The 21234-nt window shown below is 58.4% G+C and overlaps 1 protein-coding gene across 9 annotated transcripts in view; it reads right to left on the bottom strand.

The window, feature by feature from the left end:
• Window positions 1-21234, bottom strand: part of GRB10 (growth factor receptor bound protein 10) — a 93747-nt gene that overhangs the window by 55925 nt on the left and 16588 nt on the right. For all 9 annotated transcript variants that reach the window (XM_070424827.1, XM_070424830.1, XM_070424833.1 and 6 more), the window contains exons 2-3: window positions 387-456; window positions 221-301 (exon numbers count right to left, since the gene is read on the bottom strand). The gene's annotated coding sequence lies outside the window, so the exon portion shown is untranslated. The remainder of the gene's footprint in view (window positions 1-220; window positions 302-386; window positions 457-21234) is intronic.

Here is a 21234-nt window from a genome sequence, read left to right as displayed (position 1 = left end):
TAAATCTGCCCACACCAACTGCCGAACATGCTCGAGACCAAAGAAGGTCTGCTGAGCAGGGTGAGCAGTTCTTGATCCAAAAATTGAAGCAATGCAGCCTCAGAGAGCAGCTGGGAATTCAACGCGACAGGAATGCAACAGTCAGCACAGCAACTGCTGGGTAACAAATGGGAATGCCGGGCCGAAGGCCAGACCCTGGGGGCCCGTCCCCGATTCCCACCTGCTGGTTTGTCCTGGGACGGTGGGCAGCTCCTGGCACCTCTGCACTTCCAGGGGCAGGACAGCGGCCGGGCAGGTGGGTCTGAGGAGCAAATGGAAAGAATGTCAGTGAAGGGCTCGTCCGCTGATGAGAACGGCCACATGTTCCGTAAACAGAAGGCACTCACCACAGGGACGGGACGTCTGTCACAGAGGCAGTGTCCTCAGCCCTGCCTGGCACACGATCCGCACAGGGACCTACACAAAGGCACAGAAGACCGTTACAACCCTTGGCCATGCTGCTAAGATCAATAAAGACCAAAGCCACAGAGGACAGAAACGTCTTCACCTGCGTGGACGCTCCGCCTAAACCTCTGGGCTAAAATCTCAATGTGGGTAAACTTTAAATTCTACAGGTACCCAAGCCACCCACCCACCCACCAATGATGAGAACATGGGGGCCGTGGGGCCATCCAGGGACCCCCCCGAGGATGCTGTTAAGATGAAGCATGAAGAGCTCTCCCAGCCTCCCCCCCAAGGCCCCCCAACAGCTGGCGTGGCAAATCCCACGGTGAGGCCCACTGAGGGGAACCCCCGGGCCACAGACTCTCTCGTCAGCTCTGTGCGAAGAAAACACTGGTGGCTGACGGAGAACACCAGCTCCCAGAGAGGCCAAGCACAACTCCCAGCGGCCTCTCGACGCTGCCCCACTCGCTGCCCCGCCATCGCCACGGCAGCAATGCTCCAATGCTCGCTCGGCACACATGCGTGCCTCCCAGAACCCCGGGCCCCCTCCCAGCAGACACAGAAACCCAAACCCACCCCCCCAGACGGGACCCCGGCGGCACGGGCAGGACGCGGAGTGGCCGGAGAGCTTGGGCTTGTTCTTGCCCTCGGGCTCCGCCCACTTGCCCCGGGCAGGTGGCCCAGGTGACTTTAGGCCCCCACCCCGCCTGCTGCCCCATGGTGCTCTGTCCCCGACTCCACCCTGGCCCTTCCGGGCGGGCTCCTCTCCAGTTCCTGCGAGGAACAAATGGACTCTTCAGGTTTCTAACTACACCCGGGGCTTCAGGAGGGATGTAACTTCCTGGGAGAGGAACAGGCCAACCGAAAACTCACATCGAGGAATTGGTGACTCACAACCAAGAGCCGCAGAGCGGGGGTAGCTGTCACTCCAGGAGACGAGGGCCTGGACGCTCGAGGTGGGAAACACCAACCCGCCCCAATCCGCCCGCTCCCCGTTCCCCAGGGGGCTGTCTCAGGAGCCCCGGAGAGAGGACAAGAGCCCACGAGGCCACGCTGGCGAGGCCCTCGCTCGGAGACCTGGTCACAGGCACGCCACGCCGTCGAGGCCCCGTTTCCTGAGCCCTCTCGCCTTCCTGGAAGGCGGCAGGCCTCGCAAGGTCACTGACATGGACTGGAGGCCGCGCCCGTGGCTCCTGTCAACAGCGAAAGCTGCTGTAAACTGTGTGATGGGTGGCTGTTGTCTGATGGGCTTCCCGACGTCTGGAGGACGGCAGGGGCGGGAGACGGGGGCCACTTGAGATTTTCCAGGCTTTCTCGCCAGACAGGCCTCCCGCGGCCTGTTCTCCCCACCCGGCGGCCCCTGTCCAGGTGCCCGGTGCCCGAAGTTCCCCTCCCTCCCTGAGTCCAGGTCGGCGCTGTCCCCAAGGCCTGGCCACTCGGCCCCGCGCAACTACCCGGACCGCACGATTGGATTGAGTGGAACAGAGGAGCCGAGGAAGTTTTGTGTCGCCTGTTCACGGAGCGCGTCGACACCAGCCCTGCGACAGGGCCCTTCCTTGTCCTTCCCTCCTGACCCCCGACCAGCCCGGGAGCAGCCCGTTAGGGCCTGTCGACAAGAGGAGGGAGGCCCAGCGTCCCCCGGGACCCCACTCCCCGGTGTAAAGGAAAATGCCTCGGGCCCAGAACACCCACACGTGTTACAGAAGGTTCACTCACTGGAATCAGCCGCAAGCAGCCCTCAACCAGCGGTGTCAATGGCCGACCCTCCCTCCCGAAACGCCCTATGGAAGAGCGGTTGCGGCTCCGTTCAGTTATCTTAGCTCCGTGGCAAACCATGCCAGGTAAGCGTCCGCCCACGGGACGTCTCACAGCACGGTGTTCCCAGTGCCCGCGCCTCCCCGCACCTCCGAGGTGAGACCAGCGGCCGCAGAAGCCACCACGCCACAGATTCGTGAAGAACACGTGGTCTGGTGGCAATGTCCCTCTGTCCCAGGATGGGTGTGTACGGTGAACGAGGAAAGAACGACAGAATCACTCTGAAAAGAGAAAGAAAGATAATGGCACACAACACACACACACACACACACACACACACACGTACACACACACACACACGTACACACACGTACACACACGTACACACGCGTACACACACGCACAAACACATACACACACGTAAACACACATACACACATACACACACGTACACACATACACACACGTACACACACGTACACACACATACACACACACACCAGCGAGAGACGCTGGGAATGGTGCTCATTTCTACAGACTGATCCCACATCGCCTGTGAGGGATGATGTCACCCCCCAGCTACTCGGGGCGCTGCCAAAACGTTGGCGGAATCCAGATGTCGGGGCTCCCAGCACAAAACCCACAGCTGCATGCAATCAGCAGAGCGTCTCCTCCGAGGGCCGAGCCCGCCCCCACCCCCCGGCCCCCCTCCTCCAAGAAGAGGAGAGGAGCCCATCCAGGGAGGCCGCGCTGGCCCCGGGCCACGCAGGAGACGCCTTCGAGCAATCGCGGCTCTGAAACGGCCCTTGGAAAACTTCTTCTGAAAAAAAATCAAGGGTTAGACAGCCCCAAGCTGTGCTGACGTGGCCACCGAGCAGCCACGGGCGTCAAGGAATGAGCGTGGCTGAGTTCCAATAAAACTTTATTTACAAAAGCGGGCGGGGGGCTGGCAGGGGCACACAGGCCGCATTCTGCCAGGGCCCGCGCGAGAGGGGCCAGTTCCCGCCCCAAGGCCCGGGATAGGAACCTGACCCAGAGCCAACAGCAACAGCGTGCGGAACCCTGGGGCGGGACGGAATTTCTGCAACGAGCCCCCGGGGGGACGGGGAGATAAGACTCCATTCTGCAGGAATGCGGGGTCCCGCGCCCCACCTGGCAGCCCGGCCTGCGGAGGGGGGCAGGGTCCCAACGGCCGTTTCTAGGACGTTTTTGCTTCTGGAAAGGAGTGGACACGTTTCCAGTTCTGTAACCGGGGGCGGGCGGGAGGGGGGAATTCTAAAAGTAAAAGTAAATATTTGAAAGGAGTGTTTGGGAATTCGCAGGCCCGGAGTGGGCCGCGGAGGCACGCGGCTCCCCGTTTTGTCCGGCTCGGGGCCCGGGCTGTTTCTTTCCCAGCTTCTGCACTTCTCCGGAGGATAATGAATGTGGCTTTTCTTCGCCACAGCTCACAGGCACGCCTAATCCCTCCGCGAGACCCCGGAGGCTCCCTGCGGTTGGGAATGAGGAGCGTCTGGGGCGCGGGGAGATAAGCGGGGTCCCGGCGGGCGGCGTGGCCGAGCCCAGCCGGGCCGGCTCTGGGCAGTGGGTTGGACTCTGCCCTGACATGAGCAATGGAAAAAACCTCTCAGCTCGGAGCCGTTCGGATTTTAAAATTGCAGACAAGGGCTGTGGGCCTCTATTTATAACTCCCCTCCCCCACCGCCATCTCTCATTTCTACTTGACTAAAACCCAAACTCCTCCCCAGCCGGGCCCCTGTGCGGAGCCCTGCCCGGTCCTGCCTGGGCGCCACCCCGGCTCGGGGCACTCCCCCGGGGAGGCCTCCCTGACCTCCTGGCCTAGCTCGGCCACTCTCTCCCGCTGTCCTGTTTTATCTGCTTCAGAATTACGATCCCGTTCCCAGTGATCTTAGTCGCCAGTTGTCCCTGTCAGCCTCCCTCACAGGACACACGAGCCCCAGGAATTTGTCTGCTTCGCAAAGCTGCCTCCCTGGCCCCCGGCCTCGTCTGGCACCTGGCGGTGCTCACTCAAAACCCCAGGCATGAGGGGCAGCCACCCACCCCACCCCACCGGGACCAGGCGCCTGGCCAGCAGGGGGGCCGCCGTCCCGAGGCCCCCACCCCACCCCCACCGCGAACCCTCTTCCACCACCAGCAGGGACACTGGGGGGACAGGGCAGGGCCGGGGCTCCCCCCGAGGCCCCAGAACAAAGGACCCTCCTCACTAAGCCTCCCTGGCTAGGAAGTGGCCCGGCCCCTCCTCCCGCCCCTCCCCCGCGCCAGCCGGGCCCCGGCTCCAAAGCAGAAAAAACAGGATAATTTCATGCTGCACCAATTTTGGTGCTTCTGGGCCCATGAAAAACGGCACATATCAGTGAGTCACGGCCGCGCCGGCCGCGCCAAGCCACAGCTATTAGGGCGCAGCGAGGCGGAGCACCACGTGGAGGGGTCTGGGGAGAACTCTCCTCTGTGAAAACTTGGAGATAAATCTAACCGCGCGGAGCCGGGCGCGGGACGGGCCCGTAAATCATCCCCTTTTCTGAGAACCTCTGGAACTCTCGTCTAATTTTCCAGGAACGAGCGCGAGGCTGCCAAGGCTGCGGGGGTTTGAACAAGCGTGAGGCAGCGCCTTCGGGAGCCCTGGCGGCGTGGCCGGGCCCGTCCCCCGTGACACAGGATCCCTGGGAACGGCCACCATGTGTCCCCAGCTGCTGGGCTCCCCAAGGGCGGCCCCGAGCCGCTGGGGTGGCCGCAGCAGCTGCCACGTCCATCAAGCGGGTGCTGGCGCCGCCGCGTTCCTGCCATCTCCGGGTGGACAGGCAGGAAACCGGGACGCCAGGGGGAGGGGGGCACAGAGAGGGCCTCTGTCCTGGGCCCGCCCTGAGGGCTGCTCTGTGGCAGCTGCAGAGACGCTGCTGCCTTTCAGGAGGGCTCCCCGGGAAGGTGCTCCCGTCGGCCCCCAGGGCCGGGCAGCGGGTGGGGGAGGGTGCCCTCGGGGCCGCGCCACCGTCAGGGCCCAGCGGCCGCACCGGAGTCGGACCCGGACCCGGACCCGTGGGTGCAGCAGGAGCTGAATGCGGCCGATGGGGCGAGCGGCCACGGCCTCTTTAAGAGCAAGGCCGGGATCACCCAGGAGGCAGGGCTCACCCAGTCCACAGGCCCGTGAGTCACCCGCACACGTCACGGGTCTGCTAAGGTTTTCGCCCTCTTTTCTGGCAGGAACCCCACTTTGGCTCCGTCTCAAGTTCAGTGATTACAATGAACAGTCTTCCTAATCTTCGGCCTTTCTTCGAAGGTTTGTTTCACTTTGACACCAAATAAATGACAAAGGCCTCCGCCCGCCCGGGATGCCAGAGCACATGCTCATCCTGGACACACTCACAGGCCGGGGAGGGAGAGCAGGTCCCAGCCGTGCGAAGACCGGGGTCAGGGGCAGAGCACAGGGGGCCTTCACTCGGGGCTCCTGCTCAACGGGGAGACCCAGGGAGAGGCGCCACGTCCTCCGCTCGGGGAAGGGCTGAGGCAAGTCGGAGTGGACCCACCCGGGAGAGAGGGACCCACGGTGACCACCTCTCACTGCCCTCAACGGTCCCTCTCGCTCAGAAACCGTCAGGGCCTGAGCACACCTTCGGGGTCAGGAACAGAGCGAGGCCATCCTCCTCATGACCAACTCCAGACCCCTGGGGCCGGGCCCCCGAGAGGCTTCCTCCGGCCCCGGCCCTCCGCCGCCCACCCCACTCTCGCTCACTGCCCCTCGCCACCCAAGGCTCCTGTCCACCCGCCACCCTGCGACGTCCAGCCCCCTCCTGGGTCTCACTCCCGCTACGCAAACGGTGTGCTCACTGGTCGCGGGGTGTCTGAGCCCAGGCCCCAAGCCCGACGTTCCTGAGGGCCAAGGAGCAGCTACCGCCCGCCTCTGCGACGCCCCTGCCCCGCCCCCGCCCAGGGGGCAGGCTTCACCAAAGGGGTCCTGGGGTCGCGAATGCCGCCTGGTAAAGCACAGAGAACACAAAACAGCTCCTACGGGCCACCCACCAGGGCTGGGGTCCCCTAGGCAGGGCCACTGCCTCCTCCGAGCTGCCTCAGGGGAGGCCAGGGACGGCCAGGTGTCGGGGGTACAGGGCACCATCACTCCTGCGGCTGCGTTTCAGGGGAGCCAGGACAGTGAGGGGTGACAAGCCCCACCTCGATGAGGGGCCAGGGGAGGGTCATGGGCTCAGATACTCCTTCCTGTTCCCCCCTCGAGGGCGTGGGAGGGTTTATGCCCTGCAGTCGCTTCACTACAAAAAAGAAGGAAAAAAAGAAAGAAAAGAAAAAGAAAAAGAAAAATTCAGAAAGCGGGTCCTTTCTCTCAATGGAAGAGCGTCCATCAGGAAGAAAGGAGACGCTAGAAAAAACACAGGGAGGGAAGAAACGGCCCAAGACCAAGTGAACTGTCCGCTGGGAGCGGGCCCGTCGGACTGGGGCTGCAGAACACTAAATCCGAGGGGCGACGGGCCAGAGGCACCGAAAATAGCCCTGGAGAGAGGACCGAGACGCCGCGGTGAGCGGTCACACAAGGTCACGGCCCCGCTCGGGACTCAGCGAGCAGGGGTCAGCTGCGCAGGGAGCCAGCGTCGCCCGAGGAAGGCCAGGAGCCATCCAGAACGTGCTGCTTGCATTGAGACCTCTTAGCGAAGTCGAGGTTCCCGGCAGCTCCCGGCTGGCGTGAGATTGGGGACTCAAAGCCTCCCAGGGGAAAGGAGGCTCACACGGCCCCCGGGGAGCGACAGGAGTTCCACCCATGGAGGCAGCAGCACTCCAGACAAGCCCGGGGCGCGGGGACTGTGCGCCCCACAAAAATCACGTCGAAGCCGTGGACCCAGTGCTTCCGAAGGTGGCTGTATCGGGAGGGAGGGTCTTTAATTTAATTTTTTACCCTCACCCGAGGATGGTTTTTCATTGATTCTAGAGGAAGAGGGAGAGGGAGAGTAACACTGATGTGAGAGAGAAACATCAAGGGTTGGTCGCCTCCTGCACGCGCCCTGACTGGGAATTGAACCCACGACCCTTTGGTGTATGGGATGACGCTCTAACCACTGAGCCCACAACCCAGGGCTGCAGGTGGGGTCTTTAAAGGGGTGACTGAGTTAAAAGGAGGTCACTAGAGGAGAGTGGGACACAGACACACACCGAGGGCAGACCCGGGCGGGGGGCAGGGGGGCCCCGGGGAGAAGGCAGCCGCCTTCACGCCAAGGGGAGAGGCCTCCGGGGAGGGCGGGGACCCTGGACCCCTGACTCCTGGCCTTCAGAGTTGTGGGGTGATGCCGTTTTAAGGCCCCCATTCTGCAGGACTGCTGTGGCCCCAGAAAAACGAACACAGACCAAAACTATGAAAACCCTGCTAGACTGTGGGGCTGTGGGGGCTGCTGACAGGAACGAAAGCACCCCCATCTGTAACGGTCACCACCCAGCCATGAAGTCATCTGCGTGTGTCTCCCCGGGGTCCTTCAAGTCCCCATTGTGAACCCCAACAAAAGAGCCTGCAAGGGGCACTCGGCCGGGGGGCTGGGGAGCCAGGGAGCAGGCAGGGAGGCCGCGAGCTCGGGCGCACCTCCCCCTCCGGACCGGGACGGGTCGGCTCGGCTGGCCCCCTGCCCCCCCGCCCAGGCCAGCCCCCAGGCCTTGAAACTTCTCTGGCCTGTGCGTCACCCTTGCCCCTGTGACAGTGAGTGTCATGTGTCAACTTGTCTGCGGGAGCCAGGCCTGTAACCCAACACCGCGCGGGGGGTTGCTGGAAGGAATGCCAGGGAAGTGAGTGGTTAAGGTCTGCAGGGCTGGAAGGCAGGCCAACCCCTCCCCGCCGGGGGCCCCTCCGAGGCAGGGAAGGGCCTGGGGAGCGAAAGCTGAGGTTTCCGGGAAAAGGAGGACGGGGCCTCCAGAGGCGGCAGGCCCCCGCCCGCCCGCCGCCCGCTCCCCGGCTGGCCTGCCCTGCGGATTTCAGACTTGCCAGCCCCCAGCCGCCGGAGCCAACTCCTTACAATAAGTCTCTTTATATAAACACGTACAGGTTCTGCTTCACTGAGAGCCCTGACGGATCCACCCAGCCCACGGCCGTGCGGTCCCAGGGCCTCCCGCACCCGCAGGCTCCGGGCGGACGTGTGGCCTGATGGCTCTGCACGGGCCTCCGGCCAGCGCCTTCGCCCCACACCCTCCCACCGTCGCCCCTGAATACAGCCTTGCTTTCCTGGGGATGCTGACTGGCCCCCTCTGCCCACATCCCTGAGGGCCTGGGGGAGGGCCGGCCAGAGAACAGCTCCCCCTCGCCCCCTCCCCCCGCAGGACCCACTCTCGCCCCCAACCCCCGCCGGTCCCGCCCACACCCCCTGCTGCTGGCACGTCCGCCCCCCTCTGGGCCCCTCGCTCCCTCCCTGCCTATGGCTTGCCCTCAGGACCCCGGGTGCCTGCAATGTAAGGAAACGTACTGTTAGGACCCCCGGCCGTTTCAAATGTAAGGGGCGTTCAGATCCCGAAGATATTTACACAGGCCGATTTTACTGCCCACATATCACCTCTGAAAGTATTTGCCCAACGAAATTTTTTTCTCAGCCAGAAAAATAGACAACTCCTAAGCCCGCTGGGTCGGTTTCTAGAGAACAAGTAGACTACAGTGCGACAGGGTGACCGACTGGACTACCCAGGCCCCGAACGACATGAACCAAACCCGACGCTCACTCTGTGCCTCGTGGTGAGCGGTGCAAGCTTCCCCCCCGACCGGGAACAAGGCAGGATGCTTGCTTGCTCTTGCCACGTCTGTCTGTGCGACGTGGAATGGCAAGTTCTAGGCAGAGAAACCAGGAAAGAAAAACGAATAAAGAGCCTCCAAATTGGAGAGGAAAAATGAAAAGTCTGTCCACAGAGGACATGATTTTACCGTAGGAAACTCTTAGAATCACACACACACACATACACACACACACATACACACACACATACACACACATACACACACACATACATACACACATACACACATACATACACACACACACACACACACACACAGCTAATAAATACATTCAGCAAAGTTCCAGGATCAAAAAGTAACAGGCAAAATCACTTGGGTTTCTATACGCAAACAAAAAAAATCTGAAAAGGAGATTAAAAAAGAATTCCAAGAAAAAGAAAAAGGAGAGAGCGGAGTCCTGGACACAGACAACTGCGTAATGATGGCGGGTGGAGGGGGGTGGCGGTGGCGGCGGAGAGGCCACGGCGGGGAAACGGTAATGGGGAAAAAGTTAAACAAATGACGTTTTCAAAAAGTTTTTCAGAGAGCAACAAGAATAATAAAATATTTTTAAAAAATTAATCAAGGAGGCAGAAGACGTGAGCACGGAAAACTAAGAAACGCTGTGGTCAGACTGTACAGGGGACAGAATAGGGGAGGCACTGCGGGCTACAACACTTCACACTGTGATGATGATGACCCAACCCAGAGCCACCCACGGACTCGGCGTAGCCCCCACCAAGAACCGGAGCCGCACACGGGGAACAACGCAGGGCGGGGGGGGGGGGGGGGGGGCTCTCCCCTGATGCCGTAAACACAGGCCAGCGTGGGGCCGGGGGAGCCGAATGAATTTGAGAAAGGCTCCATCTATTCCCGCACTACACACCAGTGGGGTTTGGACGGGGATCTGTACATACTTGTATCTATAAAATGCTAAGAAGAAAACATGGGGAAAAAATTCATGACGTTGGACATGACAACCATCTCCAAGATATTACAGCACAGAACAGGGAACGAGAGGAGAAAAAACCAACAAGGATCAACTGGAATTCACCACAATTAAAAACTTGTGTGCATCAAAGGACACCATCGAGAGTGTGAAAATATCACCCACAGAGAGGGGTAAGAGTTGCACAGCTAGTAAGGAATTCGTACCCAGAATATATAAAGAACTCCTGCAACTCAACGACAAAAAGACACACAACAAAATCCAAAAAGGGCAAAGGACTTCAGCAGACATCTCTCCAAAGGGAAGGAGCACGTGCAGAGGAGGTGAAGATGGCGCGTCGAGAGGGAAATGCCAATGAGGCCACCAGCACACAGCCCGGACGCCAGCGTGCCCTGCTGAGAGCCCGGGCCCCTCGTGCGCTGCTGGTGAGGACACAGATGGCGCAGCCGCCGTGGAGAGCGGCGTGCAGGCACCTCCAAACATTCAACACAGAGTCCCGCCGGCTCTGGCAGTCCGTTTCCAGGGACAGACCCCAAGGAGCCGGAAGCAGGGCTCAAACGCCTATCTGTGCACCACGTTCATGCCAGCGCCATTCACACCAGCCGAAAGGCGGGAGCCCCCGTGCACCCATCGACGGATGAACGCATAAGGCCCGTGCCGTCTACACACACCGTGGCGTATGATTAAACCTCGTACGGAGTGACATGCTGACACACGCGACAGCACGGAGGAGCCCTAAGGACATCGCCCTGAGCGACATCGGCCGGTCACAAAGGGACAAGTTGGCTCTCACTTACCTGAGGTCCCTGGTGCAGGGAAAGTAACAGAGACAAAAAGTAGAATCAAAGGGGGTTGTTTCATATTCAGAAAATTTCTCTAGGGGATGATAAAAAAAATGGGGAATGTACGCTTATAATTTTAAAAATATCAAAAAGACTGGCTATTTGGTGAGCTCCCGTGGATGAAATTAACAACCTCATATATATATATTTTTTAATTAATTTATTTTTTTTAATACAACCGTGAGACAAGGCGGACTTTCCTGCCATGCTAGCGCCTGGGAGGCAGATAAAGCAGTCATCCCAAATAGCCCAGCGATGGAGTCAGGCCTTTTAAAAATAGCACACCCTCCCGTTCTCTGGTTGTACGCAGGCCATCTCGGGGAATGTGCTCGCGGCTTCCCCATGTCTGTGTATCTGGACCAGCCAGGCCCTGTCCGGGCCCTGTGTCTTCAGGGAACCCAGCTGCCTGGGAGCCCTCCCTCGACGGTCTGGCCACCGGAACCCAACCAAGAGAGAAGCCCTGCCGCTATCCGGGCCCTGGCAAACCCTCCCAGCCCTGCACCGACCTTCCTCTGAGGGTCCCTCTTCCGTTCTAGCTCCCAGCAAAACACGCTTTTGTGACCTAATTTGGTGTCAAGGGATGACCGTGGGTTGTGACCCACATTTGGAAATCAGTTCTGGTGTGGGTCTGTGGCTAGTGCCCGGTCTCCGGCCGGCCCCTGCACACCCACACACGGCAGCGCAGGGCCAGGCCACAGCCCGCCTCACTCCCCTCCCTGGCCGAGGGCCGGCCCCACACGTGGCACACCGGAGTCTTCATGCCCACCGCCTCCTCCCATCCTAGGAAAACCCCGCTGATCTGCTTGAGGCCACCACACCCAGGACCACACTGCGCTGCACGGACCCTTCCCGTTTCCATCAACCAGAAATCCGACGTGGGCGCTCAGCTCCGCCGGGACACGCGAGGACGTTTCCTTAGGAAACTGGCGTTGCTCTCTCCAGAACGTCCCTGTCATCCTCCCTCCTCTCGCCCCCAGACGCCGTGCCCCGCACGCTGGGCACGGACGGCCCGCACACCAGCTGTTCCGAACCTACAGCCCAGGCAGCGCCAGCTCAGCGCCTGCCCTCTGCTGCGTGGCCACCGCCGGGACCTGCCGTCTCCCACCTCACTGGTTAGGTAGTGACCGCCCCGTCTTGTTCAAGGACTCACCTGGCTCCCAGCCACAGCCGGAACGGCACACAGTAGGGATGCAAGAGGGATCGGCAAACTAACAAGACGAGCGAGTCTAACTGTTGATGAGGTGAAATAATAAAACTTAGTTTAGAAGTTAAATATTTCATAGCCTGTTGAGGGCATGATGCCGTCCGCACCTCAGTGCTGGGTGCAGGGCAAGCACAGGGCGGGCACAGCGGGTTGACAGTTGTGAGTGACGTGTCTTTGAGTCAATAAAGCCAATGGCAGAATCATACCCCGCACGTCTTTTTCCACACGCACAGCTGCCAACCTACTTTAGCCCCACCCTGTCTATTTCGATATTAAGTGAAAAAAATATTTTAAAAAGACATCAAAAAAATGAAAATTAAAAAAAATAAAGGAGAGAAGCTTCAAGTCTTAAAATAAATCACTGTCGGATTTTAAAATAAAGACTGCGGTATCTTCCATGAAAGACGGGGGACCCCGGTCTTTATTGGGAAATGTATAATTGAGTAAATTCCATGATATATTAACACAATCACTTGTTGAATTGGAAACAGAATATCTGCATTCTAAATCACAACGAAGGGATAAAGGGAAATTAATACTTTCAACATCAAAAGGAAATGGAAACCAGACAGACGAAGGGGCCTTCCCAGGCGAAACAATGGATCCCGGAGCCGATGACATGTCGCCATAAATGTCAACTGTTCAGGGCCCTTCTTTTCAAAATAATATTGAAAAATATTCCAATAATTAAAAAACACACAAAACCAACCACCCGGGCCAACTGAAATAGCAAAGCTTTAAAAAGACAGCGAGAAACGTGTGAGCCGGAGGCAGAGGGCAGAGTCCCGAGAACAGAGCCGGACAGACCCAATGACCCGGGGATGCGAGGAGGGCCAAACAGCCAAACGTCGCTCAAAGCAAAGGACGACGGATCCGTATTTCCAAAAGCGCAATCCATCGATAGGGATACGCAGTTCGTGGGGAAGAGAACTAGTATTAGGCCTTGTTCACCCTCCAAATAACAAAGCAACCGTGTAAACGCATCTTAAGTGGTAAGAACGGATGTCATACTTCAAGACGATGTTTACCTTAAAAGCAAACAGACAGACAGGAGCTCGGAAGACCTCCGAGCAGAAAGCGAGAGCATTGTGTGCGGCTGGAACTTCTGCTTATCACAAAGGGCACAGGCAGGACTCAGTGAGATGACGGAGCGCAGCCCAGCGCACACGAGACCACAGTCACGGACATGCACGAAGAGGTGGCGTTCGCAAATATCGACAAACGCCTCTCAAACTGTTATTTTAAGAAATACTGAGCTGCGAAGAAGACGCGTGCATTTTGCTCGCACGCGGAGCTCTCTGGAGCTCGAGAAAGCCCTGGGCCCCGCTCCAGGGCGGACCCCGCATGTCCTGGGGCTGAACAGGAAGGTCGCTCCTGAGCCAACAGGCCCCGTGCTGGAGCCAAACACAGCACGACCAGAAATTAGGAACGTATGTGCAAAAAACAATAACAAGTCAGCTACTCAAAAATTAAAAACAAGCTCTGGCCCCAATAACCGTCCAAGGAGGAAATTAGGACAAGCGTCGTCCTGGGACAGTGGAGACACAAGAGGAAACAAGAGAAGCGACAGAAGGAAAATTAATGCCTCGACCTTTGCACCGTCTGCAAAAGGAAAAAAAAAAATTAAATGAATGAGGCGAATCCATCCTTAACCCGGAAGGAAGGAAATCCTGTCACCGTCACAAACCTTGCGAAGATCCGAGGAAGGGAACAACAGACAGAACTACAGACACCATGGAAGACACGCGCCCCCACAGGAACATGCAACCCACGAAAAGCAGGACCGGAAAATGAGTTTTTAAAGTCTGCAGTCATTTCATGGGTATCAGTAAAGAATGAAAATTTGGAAAGGTCGATAAAATTGTAGCTTTTATTAAAAATATTTTAAAAATCAGAATAAACTAACAAAGAAACCTGTAGCTAGGAACCCTGGAGAGGAAATGGGGTAGAACCCACCCTCCCTCTCTCCTCCCGCAGAAAGCTGGGGACTCAGATGGTCTCACTCGCAGTAATTTCAAGAAAAAGAAAATGGTTTCCAAATCCTTGCTCAGCCCAGGCATGGGCTAGTGTGTGTGCATGTGTGTGCATGCACGCGCACACACACGCGCACACACACACACACACGAGCACACACACGCTCACACAGTGTACGCTGAGGTTTACAGAAGGAACATGAAGTGTGGCGGTCAAGGTCCCAGGCCAGTGATGCAGTGATGGGAAGGCCCAGGGCCCCAGGGTCTGCCCATGACCACGCGGGTGACGATAACATGACTCGACAGTCCAGGAACAGACTCGTCCGCAGAACTCCACTCAAGTGCCAACAGCTAAGGACGGCGACCCAGCAAGGCCACGCTCCGTGTGACTCTGTTGGCTTCTCTGATGGAGCGTGGGGTCCCCTCAGCAGCCGTGTGGAGACACCATCACTGTCCCCCCCACAGGCCAGGAGGCGGAGCCGCGGGGACTGCCCGTGGTCGCCACGCTGGCTGGGCCCTGAGCTACGGGGCAGCTCCCTGGAACGGGGTGCGGTTCCTGGGCCCGGGAGGGCCAATGGCAGACATTCCGCTTTTGAGTCCCAGCTGGGCTCTGGGTCCGAGAGCCCGAGTCCACTTCTGCAGGGCCAACCCGTTACAGGGGGGCGGGACGGCTAGTCCAATTCCCGCTCGAGATCCGCATCACGGCGTGAAGCCAGCAGACCCACCCGAGCCAGGACGCCCCCAGAAAACAGCCACGCTCCCGCCACCACAAAGGCATCGCCAGGTGAACACCACGGGCCTCCGATACCGGCCTTCAACCCGAGAAGGGGCGTGGGGTCCACACGGGGCGAGGCAGCCACGTCTGCACACGCAGACGGAATGAGGAGTGAACCCGCGCGGGCGACGGGACGAAGCCCACGTCCACGCGCCGGTCCTGCGACACCTCTGAGACCTGGGAGGGAGCCGAGATGGCGCGTCACCTGCCCAGGGTCGCGTTTGTGTCACCTGCCCGGGGTCGCGTGGCGAACACGGGGCCTCAGGAACAGGGGAAGCGCATGGGACCAGCGAAGGCCAGCAGGCCCGAGTCAGCGCAAAGGAAGGGTGCGGGCTCCCCACACGAGGACATCCCACGGACAGGCGGCCAGGGCCGCTGGAGGGGGACGATGGGCAGAAGGAAAAGCCACCGTAACCCTAAACTTACAACGGGGCCTGCTGACACAGAGACCCAACGTTCCAGTCCTTCTGAGAGAACTGGTTTTCCCTGATACCCATTCTTCTTCTTTTTTTTTAAATGTATATTTTAATTTCAGAGAGGAAGGGAGAGGGAGAAAGAGAGACAGAAACATCAACGATGAGAGAGAATCATGGATTGGCTGGCTCCAGTTCTGGGTTTGCTGCTGGTATCATGACTTACGATAATCCTGACTCTCGAGTTTTATGAATAATTACGAATGACTGAATGCCCCTGGGGGCCTTCCAAGGGTAGGGCTTTGTACACCCGAACTATAAAAAGAGAAATAAAAATGAAGAGACTAAATCAATTAAGTCAAAAAGGGAAAAAATTACCAAGATGCCACCCACATTGCCAACTGCCCCCCGCCTCACCGCCCAGAAGCCGTCTCCGTGTGGGAATCGGTGAAGTGGCCCCAGCGGGGAACAGGGCGGTCGGTGTGTCGGGGCGCACCTCCCCCCGACGGGAAATCGCTGGGAAACGGCTCTAACCTGACTGGTAAAATGAGGGACACTCTGGAACCTGCTCCTGGGATTTAAATACTTGATAAAACGGACACACTCCGGGGTCCTTCTAATCACCCCTAAATATGCAGGGCTCACCCCGTAAGAAAACTCAGCTCACCAATGGCCGTTCCTTTTCACATAAAGAAAAGTGGAGCCTGGCCAGCGTGGCTCAGTGGCTGAGCGTCGACCTATGAACCAGGAGGTCAGGGTTCGATTCCCGGTCAGGGCACAGGCCCGGTTGCAGCTCCATCCCCAGTGGGGGGCGTGCAGGAGGCAGCCGATCCATGATTCTCTCTCATCGTTGATGTTTCTATCTCTTTCTCCTTCTCCCTTCCTCTCTGAAATTAAAATATACATTAAAAAAAAAAGAAGAAGAAACTGGAGAAAAGCCCCAAGAAGTTCTATCTGAAGGACACACCCAGATGCGGGACTGAGGTCTCTGGTTAAATGCGAGTACCGGTGGGCGTGGCATTATCTCATTCCCTGAACGAATCTCGAAAAACACGCTCGGCTCCCGCCCTCCCCACTCAGCGGCGCATCCGGAGCGGGAGCTGCAGGAACCTCGGGTCCTTGGTGCTTTTCAGACGGGGACCTGGGTGCCCGGAGCCACACACGCACACCCGACGGCAGCAGCGCGGCGCGGCGCCCGGGCTCACCTGCACGCGGGGGAGGGTGAGAAAAAGAGAACACATTAAAAACAAAACAAAAGACACCCCGACTTCGCACTTAAAGTAAGTTGAACCGGTTTAGACTCCGCTAGACAGATGATGCTAAGAATTCCTCAAACTCCCAAGTTCCAGGTGTTGGAAAACACATCTTGCATTGCGTTTGAATTTTTAATCCAGAATTCTCTCTTGTATAATAATACAATGGAATGTTTCGTTGCGTCGCTCCCCCACAAAACTCGGTGTGTGCCTGCCCTGCCCACACTAGCCTTCCATATCAGACTTGCTATAAATAACCACCAGAGGTATTGGTGTTTTTTTCTTTTCTTTTTCTGAAGTTCGCATAATTTGCAGGACCTGCCATTTTCAAAGCCATATTTCTCCCCCCCCCCCCCCAAGCCCCCGCCCCCGTTCTGAGAACTGCAATAACGAAGACAGCAATAATCTGCTGATGAAGTCATCACATCCATCACGCACCCTCTGGACCCTGGGACACCGAGTCATTTATCTGTGACGTGATTGGTCAAAATCACCCTGGACAGCACAAAGAAAGGAGCACCCCGAGAGGCCCCTCTCCTCCCCCCGCCCTTCCCCCGCCGCCCTGTCTTTAGGCCTCAGCTGTTGGTTCTGCTCAGAGCCTGTCCTGCTTATCATAAATCTCATGGCATGTCATTACATTCCTCCATCCCCCCTAATTGCGACTGCAGCTAAAAAAAAGTAATCCTCCTTTCAACATAGCGTGCACGGCTCCGGCCGGCCAGCCCGCTCCTCCTGCGGCAGCCCTGTCGCCAGGCTGCCCCCCTCGCCCGGAGAAAAAAGGGAAATCTATTTCTTGACGACAGTTGGAATGTCTGGCCTACGGGTCACATGGAGACACAGGCGCCGTAGGGAGGTAGGGAGCTCTCCACAGGGAAGCTCCCCTGCTCCCCCGGGGGCCCTCGGGGCGGGGAGGGGCCGGCAGAAGGGCTTTGCACAACTGCAAGAGTGGCTGTTGGGAACATCGTGGCGGCTGCTGCTCTCGCCAGGCACATCTCACACGAATCTGAAACGTCGCATGAGCTAGGACACTGTCTAAGGACCAAAGACACAAGAAAAAGAACAAAAGAACAACAAGAAAGCAAGAGGCTGCCTCGCTGGTCTCTTCTGGTTTGTCCCTAAGCACGTGCACACCCCAAAGTTCCCATTGCCACCTTCCCCCACGGCGCCGGCCATGGCGACAAACGTGTTGAGTCCTTCTGGGGGTGAGACATCTAGAAGCGCTGGCGCACGCTCCCCGTGGTTCCCATGACCAGGGCAGCCAGGAATCTCTAGGTAATCATGCTCGAGTTCCCCACACCTACTCCCCCACATCCGTGAGGTGCGGCCATGCCCACCGCCAACGCCAGAAGACCCACACGTCTCTCTCACAAGGACACACGTGCTCCCCTTCAACGGCGCTGGCCACTTCACAGGGCGACAAAGACAGCTACAGCGCAGAGCAGTGGCTTTCAGCCTTTCCATCACGTGGCCCACGTGAACTCATTCCTAAAATTCTACAGCACATCAAACTACTTATTTCTGGCCAATCTGACCCAAACGATGGGTCTAATTTTGACGGATTCACATGGGAGGTCTACTGTTGTGCTGGCTGCCGTCATTTTTAGATTTGACATCCTAAAGAAAAAGGGGTCTGTGCCCCCGACTGAAGAGTCAGGGGTTGAATGTTTGGAAACTCCCGCGGTGCAGGAGCTGAAAACCACTGGCTTAGACGGTCAGTCGCCCGGGCCCCAGATTTAGCCAGTGCTGATTGCCAGAGTCCCAAGCTAACTCCTCGCTGGCCAGAAAGATGGGTCTGCCGCACCCGCGTCTGGGCAAGGTGGGAAGAGAGGGGGGCCCCTGTGCTCCAAGCAATCACCTGTAACCACTGAAAGGGTGAGTAAAATTGACAAAGTGGGGAGACTCAGCGGACCCGCATGGTCTGGCCCCTGGCGTTCAGATCAGACTCGGTGAGAATTCACCAGGTGTGGACCCCACAGGGGACAACCTGAGTGTGGTGCAGTGCCCGCTGCCTTGGCTGGCCTTGGGCATGGTCTTCCCGTCCCCCTAGTTCTCCCCCCGTTCTCCCCCAGACAAGGGCCCGGACGACTATGGACCCACCCCGGGACCGGCCACCAGGACCTCCGCGGGAGCAGCAGAACCCAGGACGGAGGGCGGGAGGAAGGACACCGCACTCCTGCAATCTGGAGAGATGCGGTGAAGAAAGCAATTGATGGCAGATGCACTGAAACAGCCCCAAACCTGGAAGCAATTCGAATACCCACCCACAGGGGGCCCGGCCCGACCGCCACGCGTCCCTACGTGAGGCATCCAGATCAAGGAACAAGCGATTGCTCCAGGTTGCAACACAGATTCGGGTCGGAGTAGTTATGCTGAGTGAGAGGCCGGACAAAAGACATTTTTCCCTCTACGTGGCACCCTAGAAGATGCAAACAAGTCCCTCCTGAGAGGGAGGGCCCAGCGGAAGGCTGGGGGGACGGGCAGAGGCCCAGGACAGAGCCGATGGGGGGATGGACTTATCTCTAGGACTCTGTGGAGATGGTTTCACGGGAGGAAACGTCTATCAAAACTCATCCAATTGTCCCCCCCGTTCGATATGTGAACTTGATTACCTGCGGTAGCTCAATCCTACCGAGCCACCTCAGACAGCCAAGCAGTGGCTGCCCAACCCGGGGCCCCAGGAGGCCACATGGAGAGGGTCCCACCAGCCTCTGCTCACGGCGCGGCCTCGGTCGCTCAAGCTCTCACGTGCCTCTGTCTGAAGACAGCCCAAGACGCAAGGCGGGCCGCACACCCCGAGTCACGCCCCAGCGAAGCTCGGGGGGCGCACGAGCTGCCGGCCCAGGCCCAGCCCCGTCCACGGAGGAGCGGCCGGCGCTGTGCTTCAGGCCGTTTCAACAGCAAAATCACCCACAAAAAATCACACAAGTGTGAAAAGCATGGCGCCACGCAGACGGCAAGAAAGGACGCTTGTTTGTCGTTGGGAGCTGGAGAGGCAGACCCATGACGGACGTGTGTGCAGGAAAAAACGTGAAGTTTCTGTGCATCCGCAATAAACTTAGAAAATGTAACGTCAAAGCAGATTGTCCACCTTATCAGCAAAACCATAAAACACGTGGGAATCAATCTAACAAAAAAAATTTAGAGAGAAAAGTTTAAAAAAGGAAAAAAAGAAAGGAAGAAAAGAGGGCGGAGGGCCGTGCCCTGTGGCTGACACTGCTTATCGCCCCCCATAAATCCCGGCCAGGCCACTGCAGGAATCTCCAATGGGAGCCGCCGACAGGCCCAGACAAGAAACGCTTCAAGAAGCCGTTCCCCTCCCCCTCCCCGACCACAAAGGGCTGGGAAAAGGGTGGTCTAACTGAACCCAAACCCTTCTCCACAAAGCCCTCCTCTATTCCCGCTGGCCCGCTGGAAAACCGCCCCCACACATTCTGGTTCCAGGGCGGGCAGGAGCTAATTTTCCACCCTCCGCCCGGCCTCTGACTGGCAGAAGCAGGTGACCACACTCCCGTCCCCGGGGGTGGTGTGTGCTGACCAAGCAGGGGCTGGTTTTCGGTCTCCCACCGGTGGAAGCCGACACCCGATTCCCCTGCCGGGGGAAGGCGGTGGGGTCCAGTGGGGAGCTTGGCCTCCACCCCTGCGGCCTCCTGAAGCAGGGCTCGCTGGTATGTCTCCTCCCCCACCACTTTCCATGCCAGCAGGGTCCCGTGGTAGCTGAGTTCCCCCACAAGTGACGAGGCTGCGCATGTGGGCCCTCTACCCACCCCCTACCCTGCTCCTAAGTGTGTGTGTGGTGGGGGGGGGGGGGGGGGGGGGACGACAGAGGGAAGCTGAGTTTCCATCCACTTGGCCACAGGGACACAAAGCCCTGGGAAGGTCTGAGTGGGGCCGAGGAGGGGCTGAGCATCCACCCACACTGACTGTGAGGATGTGCTGGCCTCGCCCAGGTGCTGTGGCCGGGGCCCAGCAGGCAGGCGTCGGACACCCACCCCCACACCCACCTGTGGCACCTCAACAGGGATGCTGCTTGCTAAGAAGATGAGACAGGACCTCACCACATCAGCCCAAGATGTCCAGCACACAACTGAAAATCACCCACCACACCGAGAAGCGGGCCAATCGCGTGACTCTGGATGGGGAGCGACAGGCAGCAGGTCCCAGCACTGAGAGGACCTGGGCTGGAACTGCCTGGCAAGGAGTTGAGAGCAGCCATCCCAAGCATGCTTCCACCAGAATGGCAAACACTCTGGAAACAAACACGTGCCAACAAGCTATAGCTCCCAGTGACTCCCGAGCAGGGAGAGGGCAGATTATGTTTCCTCTCTGATCTTCCTGATCTGCAGATTCTTTCCATCAGGGAACAAGGGGCCCAGACGCCAGTGTTTCTGAACCCAGCGTAACAAACAAGGCGATCACCTGTTTGCTGCAATCCTGCCCTGTGCATGGTTTCACGAGGGCTGATCAGGGACCTGTTTACTAAGAAGTGAACAGCGGAAGTACGGCTAACGGGGGGACCGAGAGGGGACATGGAGGAGCATAAACAGAACCAGCAGGGAAGCTGCTGCCACAGAGGACGCCCAGAGAGGAGGACGCAAGGCCAACGTGCAAGAGTCTCTCAAGATAGACTCGTGGCTCTGACCTTGAAGGTCAAAGTGGCTGTGTGGCTCAGCGGTGACTTTCTGCCCCAGGAAAGGGGAAGGCAGACGCCACCCCATTTCTAGTTAGACTGTGAGGAAGCTGGGTTTAAATGGCACTGAAAGTGGGGAATGAGTGAGGACAGGGAGGGAGAGGACCCAGGGAGCAGGTCGGGGACCCCACGGAGAGCTGAAATAAAGGGCCTATTGTTACACTCTGCCTGCAATG

The sequence above is a fragment of the Myotis yumanensis genome, unplaced genomic scaffold (assembly GCF_028538775.1).
Source record: "Myotis yumanensis isolate MYYU_CA2020_CCGP unplaced genomic scaffold, mMyoYum1.0.hap1 SCAF_9, whole genome shotgun sequence".
NCBI classification, from domain to species: domain Eukaryota; kingdom Metazoa; phylum Chordata; class Mammalia; order Chiroptera; family Vespertilionidae; genus Myotis; species Myotis yumanensis.
The sequence above is the reverse complement of the archived record's forward strand: the minus strand, read 5'-3'. Positions and strand labels throughout refer to the sequence as shown.